The sequence below is a fragment of the Nylanderia fulva genome, unplaced genomic scaffold (assembly GCF_048542155.1).
Source record: "Nylanderia fulva isolate GAGA-0341 unplaced genomic scaffold, ASM4854215v1 Scaffold11, whole genome shotgun sequence".
Classification (NCBI taxonomy): Eukaryota; Metazoa; Arthropoda; class Insecta; order Hymenoptera; family Formicidae; genus Nylanderia; species Nylanderia fulva.
The window spans coordinates 96,159-107,901 of NW_028189302.1; the positions used below are offsets into that span (position 1 = coordinate 96,159).

At 27.4% G+C, this 11,743-nt stretch overlaps 1 pseudogene across 1 annotated transcript; it reads right to left on the minus strand.

The window, feature by feature from the left end:
- Positions 1-492: 492 nt before the first annotated feature.
- LOC114933783 (uncharacterized) lies at positions 493-6,827 on the minus strand (annotated as a pseudogene). The gene is made up of 6 exons (XR_014925912.1): positions 6,431-6,827; positions 4,296-4,692; positions 2,956-3,159; positions 2,784-2,846; positions 2,615-2,704; positions 493-621 (listed from the first exon to the last, which is right to left on the minus strand). The product of XR_014925912.1 is annotated as an uncharacterized LOC114933783 (transcript).
- Positions 6,828-11,743: the final 4,916 nt, after the last annotated feature.

Sequence of the window (11,743 nt, forward strand, 5' to 3'; positions counted from 1 at the left end):
GGGGTTCCCATTTAAGATTTCAAACTTGCCCCCCCTCACCGCCCAGGGGGAGAGGTGAGAAGGCTGATGTTAACGTCATTGTACGTCCCCCTTGAAATGACGAAATTTTGATTGCAAACATTTTTTTGTAGTATGCTTATTTTTCGAGTTATTTGGCTGCCTAAGTTAAAATGGGTCACCCTGTATATATATATATATATTAATGAAAACTATGTTTATCTCTCAAGAGAAGCATAGGATGAAAAATGAAAGGGAAAGAAATTCTGATTATGTATAAGTAATAATATAATAAAACAAATAAAATGCAGTTTCAAAATACAAAATAAAACGAATAAATTATATAAAGATTTGTTTCTTTGTGTTTTTATATTCACATATTAGATTATATCATTTAGATTAGATAAATTCAAATGTATGAAATTGTATTGAAACTAATATTAATGCATATACTTAAACGTTTTACAATAACATGAAACTTTAAAATTATACCAGTTATGCGATAGTCGTTGGAAAATTATTCTCAATAGAATTCCACATAGTAGTTACATTGTAATTTGTAAGTTTTGTTGTGGTATCCAATTGAATAACCATAACAAGATATGTTACTACTGCTCCAGCAATCTATAAGAAAATTTTATCAGAATAGATCTTGCATTATAAATATACAAAATTAAAGAAAAATAAATTAGGTAAATATCGATTTAAAAAACCATTTTCAAATCTTGACCTTGACACATACATTGTTATAGCCATAAAATAGGTTCCGTCTCAAAAAAAATTCTAATTTAATCCAAACTTGATTCCAATTAAGAGGATCTTTCAACTGTCTGTATTACTAACAAAATTATTATTTTCGTAACTCTATAGTTTTTCGTCGTATTAATTTAATGGAATTAAAAATGCTTCTCCATTGTAATACATCAAATGTGAAAAAAATCCAAGAAAATTCCAATTTCATATGGAAAACGAAAAATAATTAATATTTACAAAATTATTGTTTTTTCTTATCTATTTTTATCTCAATATAGTAGTATCTCGAGGTTAAAAATTAAGCAATCGTAAGCGACCAAACTGGGATATCAATATAGTATCTCGAATTGCAGACGAGTTGTAAACTTATTATAATATGTATGCTTTATATAAAATAAATGTACGCTTTGTATGAAAAAACAATACGTTTCCTGAAATTAAAGTACACGAAAAAACACTGTTATCTTCTAAATCTAGATTAAAAATCTAATATAATAATATAGTTTGTATTACACGATTCTTGCGTATGTGTGCGTGCGTTGTAGGTATAAAAGCGAAAAATAGCAGTATATATTTACGCTCAAACTTATAATAATAATATTGGACGTAGTAAATAGTGACTTCATGTATATATATGAATTGTATATAATGGATTGCATGCAATGTATATGAATTTCTAGAATAATTGATAATGTGAAATTCAAAATGTCAGTAATTATATTAATTACTTTTCAATAATCAGTCAGTAATTACTAATATTTTTAATTTCAAATTGAAAACTACTACTTTCATCAGAATTAAGTTAGTAAACGTATACAAACTACCGCATATAGTGAATTATATTGCTTCCATTTTGAGTTCAACTTGACATTATTATTTGCTAGTATTTGCTCATTTTGACTTATATTTTCATTTTTAACATTAAGTAAAAAAGCGTGACACATAATCAGATGTGCACAATTGTGCAATATATACCTTCATGTATAATTCGTTAAATAATGCATTTTTATAACTCCGATGCCATTCTGAGTCCAAGCATTTTCCTTATAAATTACAGTATATTCTTAATTAAGTGAGTTTAATCGAAGTTTGCTGTTCGTTGAGAAATTCTCTTAGAAAAATTATAAATAGATTTGGGTTAGGTTAATATTCTTTATTTGAAACCTTTATAGAAATTTATCACTAATAACGCTAATTTATCACTTATTTCGAGTACTTAATCACTTATTTCGGGTACTTAAATTACTGTATATTAGTATTTTAAGTACTCGAAATAAGTGATTAATTGGCGTTAGTGATCTACAAGGGAAGTGTAAGGGATAAGACAGAGCTTATCCATTTACTTTGCAATGACTATCTAAATCTAAACATATAATTTAACACTTATATAACATTAACAAAGTATACATATAATCCTACTTATTGTTAGTTTATTTTGAAGTTGTATTCTTTTCTTCCTATTTTTTAATATAAAGTTAGTAATTCATATGGTAATATATCTTCTTATGTTGCATCGGTCAATATTGGTCATTATATTTAATTGTTGCTAACTTTGTAATAAACAATAAACAACGGCTATAACTTTTTATAAATTACTCAGAGCCATGTATTTGACAACATATGTAGAAATCGAATAAAGTCATTGCTAAAATCAATATTTAAATGTTGCAAATTTTTTATTAGTAATAGTTTTTTAACCGTTATTTAAACGTTTATTTAAACGTTATACAAATTTTCATTTATCAAGAATTTTTTAATAAATAACAGATAAAATATTTCAAATGCTACTTATGACTTTAACAGCATATGTCAAGGTCAAGATTATTGAGAGGCTAATCGATATATTTACCATAATTTTACTTACAGAACATATAAGGGAAATATTGATTTCATACAGTCCAAAGGCGGTAAATGTTAAATCCTCGTTGATCAATTGAAGTGAAAAATGTATCACCTGAATGAAAGATAGAATTATAAAAAGAAAATTCAACAATTTGATATTGTTAAATTTGTATATATTTAAGTAATCTTACTTTAGCCCGTAATGACTTATGTTGCAGAAAAACATTATGCAAAATTATTCCCATCTGTTTAAACTGTAAATACACAATATATATATATATATATATATATATATATATATATATATATTTAGTGTATATAAACTTATGTTACATATATTTTTACATTTAATTAATACTTAACCTCATTTCAAGATCGCTGACAAATGTAGCTGATGTATGAAAATCGAAAAATGTAACAGAATATGAAGATTGTATGAAAAATTAAAATTTCAATATTAGTATTATTTGTCTTGATGTTATGATATATATCATGCAGAAGAAGAATTATAGCATTTAGACATATGGCAGAAATGGTCAGAAGCTGCAGACCAAAATTATTGTTGACCTGATAATAAAACATAATTTTGCTTATTGAAATTACGAAAAATAACTTCAATGAATAATATATTGTTTCTTATACTCATTATTATACAATACATGATCTGTCCAGAAAATAATGAGAATGGGATTAAGGGCAAAGCCCTAAGAAAGCCTATAAGGAAGTCTTAGGAAGCATAATATCATTCTCATTACTATGCGGACTTCGTATGATTATTAATTATATAAACAACTAAGTTTCAATAACAGGCTTTGTAATATAAATATAAATCTAAATCGTAAGAAGGCGTGAAGAGCTAAACGCGGATGTTGCTATGGAAACAAATCATGCACAAGGCACATATTACTCTTGATGTACTAACCAAGACTTTGAAAATTGAAATAATCTCTTACTTGAGATTTCATTTCAAAAACCCCTTGACACCCCTATCAAAATAAATAATTAAATGCGAGAGAAAAATATAGATCCGAAAGTCGCTGAATCGGGAATCGAACCCGACCCTTTCGCTTGCCGGGCGACTACTCTTCCAACTGAGCTATTCAGACCCTTCGATTCTATACCTTTCTCTGCTTACATATACTCTATATAACACCTATTTGCCGGCGTGTGTATAAACAACTAAGTTTCAATAACAGGCTCTGTAATATAAATATAAATCTAATATTATGATTTAGATTTATATTTATATTACAGAGCCTATTATTGAAACTTAGTTGTTTATACACACGCCGGCAAATAGGCGTTATATAGAGTATATGTAAACAGAGAAAGGTATAGAATCGAAGGGTCTGAATAGCTCAGTTGGAAAAGCAGTCGCCCGGCAAGCGAAAGGTCTCGGGTTCGATTCCCGATTCAGCGACTTTCGGATCTATATTTTTCTCTCGCATTTAATTATTTATTTCGATAGGAGGGTCAAGGGGTTTTTGAAATAAAATCTCAAGTAAGAGATTATTTCAATTTTCAAAGTCTTGGTTAGTACACCAAGAGTAATATGTGCCTTGTGAACGATTTGTTTCCATAGCAACATCCGCGTTTAGCTCTTCACATCTTCTTACGATTTAGATTTATATTAATTATATCTTTATTAAGATTGCAATATAATCAATAAATTGCAGATATTATACAGATAATGATATAAATACCTTTATCGCTAAAACATATAATCCATGATGAATATGTTGAATCAAACAGATCTTGGTGATTATAGCGCAACTGCATTTATTAAATATGTTTAAATTTGTTGTAAAATCGATATAAGAAATCGATAGATTTTCTTTTGAATGTATCGCAATCTTGTTCAATTCGCGGAATCTTAAATATATATTGTTGACATAATGAGTAAATAATCCATCTATAAATAACAGGCAGACCATAGAATACCAAGATTGCAGAGAATAATATATCAATTCATATGAATTATTCACGATTATATCGTAAGCATATTTCATTATGGCAAAAAATGCCACTATCATTATAACAGCATCCTGTAGATACTCTGCGAAGAAGATATCTTTTTTCGAGATTTGTGCGCCATACGACCTGAAATATAAAATAATGAATACAACATATTTTATGAAAATATAACATAATGGGACACTATGACTCGTATTTACATTTTATATACATAATATATATATATATATATATATATATATGTATGTATATACATACATAAAATATAAGTTATAAATATATACAGAGTACCAAAAATGTGGAAAATTCTTAATTTTACAAAACCAACAACGTATTTAAAAAAAAATGTTTTATGTAAAAGTTATTATAGTTTAAGAGTTTAACAAGGCTCTGTCATATAAATATAAATTTAAAGTATAAGACAGGCAATAAAAAAGAGCCGATCGCGGAAGACAGTGCGTTATCCCAACGAAACTAAATTTTTTCGTTAGAATTAAATATCTGTGCACAAGCGATCGGCTCTTATTGCCTGTCTTATACTTTAAAGTTATTATAGTGTTTTGAGCAACGCATTAAATAGTATAATCTTCAATAGTGTTATCAAAATCACATAAAAATTACTTTAACATTTTTTAATTGAAATCTCCATTTTCTATAATATTTTCTATATTTATGTAGTTGAACTTATCAAGAGCGTTTTTGCCTTACTGGGAACTTTTCAATAATAAAGTATTTTTATTAAGTACTTTTGTAATTTGCAATTAGCAGCTATATATTTTTATTAAAAATAACAATTTGTTTTTTGTACCAAATGATTCCTCTACTATTTTGTGCATAAAAGTATTGAAGCAAGATAATCGAAAAATAAATATTATACGAAATAATTTATAGTTTATGTAAAATTATATTACATTAAAGTACAAAATATCTCAACTATTCACTTTGTGGTCATCCAACCCTTATAATTTTTTGTGCTAAATATTATAAGGATTTATATAAAAAATGATAATGATTCCATTCAAAAACATAAAGTTGTTCTTGAAATGACCCCTAAACTTGATCTGTAAGTCAACGTCACCATCAATTACTCTATTTTAAATTCTACTACTTTTGTATTTAACATTTTTTTATATATCCTACTCTTTCCGAGATATTTTACCGATTCGATACTTTTTCTTCACTTTGTGTATATGAAAATCGATTTTCCGTAATATTTGGTATAAAAGTTATAAGAGTAAGATTACTAAAAAATGAATAATTTATATTTTATACATTAATTTAATATAATTTTACAAAAACTATGTAATACCTTATTAAAATATTAATTTTTTGATGATCTTATTTCAGTATTTTTATATAAAATAATGAGAGGAATCAATTGATGTAAAGAAAATATATAGTTGTGTTTAAAAAAAAGTGTAATGTAGAAAGAGTGTATAAGTTGAAACTAATGGCTACATATTTTTTCTCAGTATCAGTATTTTTATGGGACGAGAAAGAAATGAAGATTGTTAAACTTCACTTTTCCCTGAAATCTAAAATCCAATCGACTAATTGTCAGAATTTTCGCACTTCTAGCATAATTTTATTAAGCAACTAAAACTACAGACCATTGCTTAATGTATGATTGCAATACCATTGCTAATGTATGATTTTAATTTAATGTAATTGCTCAAAATTGCCAGAGTTCCAGCTTTCCTCCCCATCCCAAAACAAAATCTTGAATAAGCTGTTGTTTACGATACAATATAAATTAGTATAAACATAGTATTAGTATAAAACAATTAATAGAAAAACAAAATTGACAAAATACAGAATTAACTTTACACAAATTACTAATTATTTAATAAAGAAAAATCCTTACTCAAACATAGAGTCTATGATGAACATTTCTTGACGAGGAAAAGCGAAGTGCTTTGGACGAAATAGAGATGTACCCAACATTGTCAATACCAATACGATGTATAGAATGTATTCCAACATTACCATGAACTTTCTGATAAGAAGTTCTTCGCAATATTCAGTGCAAATATTGTGCCAAGACATTTCACTTAACATAGAAAATAATACTATAAGTGTAAAACTGTATAACCTGCCCACATAACTCGACAAATTAATTCCCAGAAAACACGAAGTTTTTTCGAGAAATTGGCCTGTAAAAGTCGGAAGTTGACACTTTTTTGAATCCATTAGAATTCTCTGAAAATTATTTCTTTGACAATCTTGAGAAAGTCGAAGATTTCAGTCGACGATTAATGTTCATCAATATTATTTATTTTAATATATTACAAAAACAAATCAGTTTATCACATTGAATATTCATACAACTATGCACGTATTAGAATTCACACTGACTCACTACAGACTGTCTATGATTTTATCATTACCTTTAATCAGAATGCTTTATTGATCGCTGAGAAAAAATTTACTGTTACAGAAATAATGCTAATGCAGCATTTACATTTATATAACACAATTATTTACATTGTTGTAATATAACTCGGACAAAAATTGTCCATTACTTATATAAAGATATATAATCATATATATATATACAGGGTGGCTGGTAATTCGCGTCCTACTCGTCAAGCGCAGATAGAGCTATATATATATATATATATATATATATATATATATGGGTGGGGCGCGAATAATATATATATATATATATATATATATATTATTCGCGCCCCACCCATCAGGTGCAGGTAAAGCAGGTCAAACTGAATAGAAAAGTCCTCTACTATTCCATCCTCTACAATATATATATATATATATATATATATATATATATATATACTTTTCTACTCAGTTTGACCTGCTCTACCTGCACCTGACGGATGGGGCGCGAATTACCGGACACCCTGTATATATATATATATATATATACATACAGGGTAATTCGCACCCCACCCATCAGGTGCAGGTAGAGCAGGTCAAATTGAGTAGAAAAATCAATTGATACAAAGTTTTGCTCGTATATTGTAAATACAAAAGTGATAAATAAAAAGGCCAACTTATCGAGCAATTATTAGAGTTGTTCAGTCAAATAAAATTTATTCCATGTATAAACTATTAAACATAAAACATTATGTGAAAGCTACAAACATTCAATACTAAAACTTAAGCAAAAATTACAATCATTATAAAATAATAAACGTTTCAACCGCACGCGGTCTTCCTCAGTATAATTATTAAAAAATACAAAATCATACAAAAATTCACATAATATCGAAAATTAATGTTAGTTCTTCAAGAGTCGAGAATTTATAAGCAGTTAACGCGTGTTTCAATCCGTCATGTCCAACAAATGTTTGCCTCGATATGATCTTTGATTGAAGACACAAGAGGTGTCTTTTTATATTGTTGGTCTTGTCTTGTGTCATCTTCAATAACTTTTTCAAAAAAACGTGGTTAAAATTGTCAAGAAGGACGATGTCAACGCCTACGGAACGTTTTAATTTCTCGCATATTAACGATGAAACTTTTCGAGATTTGATTAAAATCAAAGATCATATCGAGGCAAACATTTGTTGGACATGACGGATTGAAACACGCGTTAACTGCTTATAAATTCTCGACTCTTGAAGAACTAACATTAATTTTCGATATTATGTGAATTTTTGTATGATTTTGTATTTTTTAATAATTATACTGAGGAAGACCGCGTGTGGTTGAAACGTTTATTATTTTATAATGATTGTAATTTTTGCTTAAGTTTTAGTATTGAATGTTTGTAGCTTTCACATAATGTTTTATGTTTAATAGTTTATACATGGAATAAATTTTATTTGACTGAACAACTCTAATAATTGCTCGATAAGTTGGCCTTTTTATTTATCACTTTTGTATTTACAATATACGAGCAAAACTTTGTATCAATTGATTTTTCTACTCAATTTGACCTGCTCTACCTGCACCTGATGGGTGGGGTGCGAATTACCCTGTATATATATATATATATATATATATATATATAATTATGTAATTATATATTATATATATATAATTATATACATATATATAAATATATATAAGTATATATATGTATAATAAATATATATAATTAAAAATATGTTTACACACATATATGTTACTTATTCAAAATAATCTAAAAAAAATATAAAATTATCTAAACCATAATGAGATAATAAATTGTAAATAATTGTTTATATTTTACGATGTATTTTTAAGTTAAAAGCAATAACATCACATCATTAAAGCGTCAAACTATGCCTTAATACATAAATTGTACGAATATCGAAGCATATACATATTCTGTCGGCGTGCTTCGATTCTACATATCCGTGCATCATGACTGTTCGTTGTCCGGCAACGCTATTTCAAAGCAAAGAGAGGAAACCTTCAATATTTAATAGCTTGACATGTAACAGAATACATATGTTAAGAAGAGTGATTATACATATGTCAAATGATATAACAGAGTGTATAGAAGAGGAGTGTATAACAGAGAGGATAGAAGAGATAAATATGATATAATTAAATAATGGTATATTTATATAAAGATGATATACAAGATGTTATAAACCCCAATAATAAAATAAATCGAAAAATTTTCAATAATTTCTTTCTATAATACTTAATAAAAGAATATGAATTATATTCATGAAGGAATATGAATTATATTCAATAATTATTAAACAAAATCAGACTAAACAGTGCCAAATAGAGTGTATTTAATAAATATCCCAAAATTCTAGAAAAAATCAAATTATCTATATATGTAAGTACCGTCTGTCTGTATGTCTGTCTGACCGCGAACTACTTTTACATTTATGGACCGATTTTCATGAAACAGGTACCAAAATGTTGCAAATTTTTCGGGGATGGATGTTATGAGGTTTTTTTAAAGTTTTACACCCACCCACGCATTTACAAAATTTACCGATGTTTTCGAAACTGATAGTAAAATTTTCAAAATTTTTTACTTACTCACGCAATTGCATATTTATGGATCGATTTTTTTCGAAATTGGTACCAAAATTTTGCAAATTGTTCAGGGAGTGTAACGATGTGGTTTTTTCTTAAGTTTCCAGCGACGCACCCACTCACGTATTCACAAATTTATTGATCGATGTTTTTGAAATTGGTATTAAAATTTTCAAAATTTTTAAACCCACGCACCTACCCACGCAATCGCATATTTATGCGAATTTTTCTACACATTTATACATTTATTCACCGATTTTCTCGAAATTGGTCTCAGAGAGATCATCGTTAAGGGGGTTGTTTATCAACAATTGGCGCGATATTCAGCGATCAGCGATAGGAACATCAGCAAAAAATAAAAAAGATTAATAATAAAAGATAAAAAAAAACATTTTGGTACATGTTTCACAAAAATCAGTCACATCAAAAAATTAAAAAAAAATAATAGAAGATAAAAAAATTTTAGTACTTGTTTCACGAAAATTAGTTCATAAATGTGTAAGTAGTTCGCGATCAGACATACAGACATACAGACAGACAGACTTAAAAAAATTTAAAGAGTACTTAAAAACCACATCGTCGCACATCCCAAAAAATTTGCAACATTAAAGGAAATCCGAAATCTTTTACGACAAATGTTGTATACAAAGAGGTTTTGTAAAATGAAAAATGATTGTGTGAAAACTAATAATAGCGGGGTCAATGTTGGGAAACTAGGCTTTGAAGCCCGCGCGAAGCGCGGGCCGAAAAGGTTAGTATCTCATAAACAATGAATTTTAGAAAAAAATATTTTGGATAAAAATTATAGAATTTAAAAATATCTATTTACAAATCTTATCACTTTGACTTTGGATAACGTTGCTAAGATCAGAGCAAAATTATCTTGAATTGATTTAATAGAACCATTATATTTTTTTATATAAATCACTTCCTCACAATATATGGCATAAAAATTATAAGGATAGAATGACCAAAAAGTAAATAATTACGAAATATTTTGTACTTTAATGTGACAAAATCAATTTTAGCATATTGTTTAACTTAGCACCGCCAAGTTTTTGTTAATTAATATTTTTTAATTTTTTATGTGTATTGTTTTATTTTTTGTTTTTTAATTTTTAATTTTGTTTATTTTGTATTATCTTATTTTTATTATTATTACAATTCTACATTAATTTCAACGTAAAAGGAGATCTGTAATTATATGATTCTATATAGGGTTGCAAATTTTTTACTAGTAGTATACTAGTTTCTATTTCTATTTAGCGCAACTGTTTGGGTATCATTATTTTTCTAGTACAATTCTATATGAGTTTGCAATGCATGATTTAAAATTTTAATAATATAAAATTTTTATTAAATATTTATTGCGTTTAATTTCGAGAGTATTACGTATTTTAACAACAAGTGATAAATGCAAGGCAAACTATCGAGCAATTATTCAAGCTGTTCAATCAAATAACATTTATTTTATATATAAATTATTAAGTTACAATCATTGAATATAAAAATAACGCAAAAATACAGTCATTCTAAAATAAACGTTTCGACCACACGCGGTCTTCTTCAGTATATTATTAAAATATAAAATCATAAAAAAATTCATATAATGTCGAAAATTAATTTTAGTTCTTCAGAGTCGAGAGTTTATGAGCAGTGTTAACGCGTGTTTCAATCCATCATGTGTAGGAAAAATGTCAAACCAATGTTTGCCTCGGTATGATCTTTGATTTTGATTAGATCTCGAAAAGTTTCGTCATTAATAAGCGAGAAATTAAAATGTTCCGTAGGCGCTGCAATTAATAAAAATTAACGATTAACGTATGTCAAACTTAAAATATAAATCCCCAACAATTAGTAATATGCTTACTTGACATCGTCCTTCTTAACAGTTTTTAACCACGTCTTACTTAAAAAAGTTGTTGAAGATGACACAAGACAAAACCAACAATATAAAAAGACAGCTCATTTTGAACTCTACTTGATCGGAAAGTGTGCGTGTTTATATATGATCTAATACCTATGTTTAAACCGTTAATGTCCTATTTGTCTTATTATTATTTATTGATTCGCTAATTTTTCCAAGATATCAAAATACGACTATATGAGTAACTCAGTATCTTTGTTTAAATTTAGACCATTTGTTTGTTCTTTAATATGTAGCATCTCAAAAATGGGTCTTTTATAATAATTATTTTCATTGTCCAGAATCTTTACGTTATCCCAA